Source organism: Lupinus angustifolius, chromosome LG12 (genome assembly GCF_001865875.1).
Source record: "Lupinus angustifolius cultivar Tanjil chromosome LG12, LupAngTanjil_v1.0, whole genome shotgun sequence".
Classification (NCBI taxonomy): Eukaryota; Viridiplantae; Streptophyta; class Magnoliopsida; order Fabales; family Fabaceae; genus Lupinus; species Lupinus angustifolius.
This window is the reverse complement of record NC_032020.1, coordinates 13,861,816-13,862,445: the sequence shown is the minus strand read 5'-3', so window position 1 is coordinate 13,862,445 and position 630 is coordinate 13,861,816.

The window sequence follows — 630 nt, the reverse complement described above, 5'->3', positions numbered from 1 at the left end:
GTATCCTTACTAGGGTACCCCCTAATTCACGACTTCAAGTCGGATACTTGCCCAACAAGGCATAAACACAAACAATGCTTTCATACCTTTGTGGAGTCATGCTTCACATCTAAGCCATGATCTCATTCCACAACCTTTATATCACAACACACCTTACCCGGGTTCATCACATTGTTCACAACATCATTTTATTCCAATCTTCCCACACCGTCCCTCGCCCAAGCGGGGACTAGTCGCTCAAGCGACAATTCGTCTTTAAATCTCAAATAAACTGAAGCTTTCTTCGCCCAGGCGAAGGTATTATCGCCCAAGCGAGGTCTCTTCTCGCTCAAGCGAGACCTCTCTCGCCCAAGTGAGAGAGTTCAAGAAACTCAATAAATCCTGGTTTTTTTTTTTGCTTTTTTCATTTTTTTTTCGCCCAAGCGGCTTTTGCTCGCCCGGGCGATTCCTTTGGTCGCTCAAACGAGAGAGTTCCCAATTTTCATCGAAATCCTGGGCTTTTTTCGCCTAAGCGGGACCCTTGCTCGCCCAAGCGAGGATTTGTCGCCCGGGCGAGGGAGTTCCAGAACCAAAACTTCCCCTCACTCAGTCCCTCGCCCAGTCCTCGCCCAAGCGAGACTGTGCTCGCCC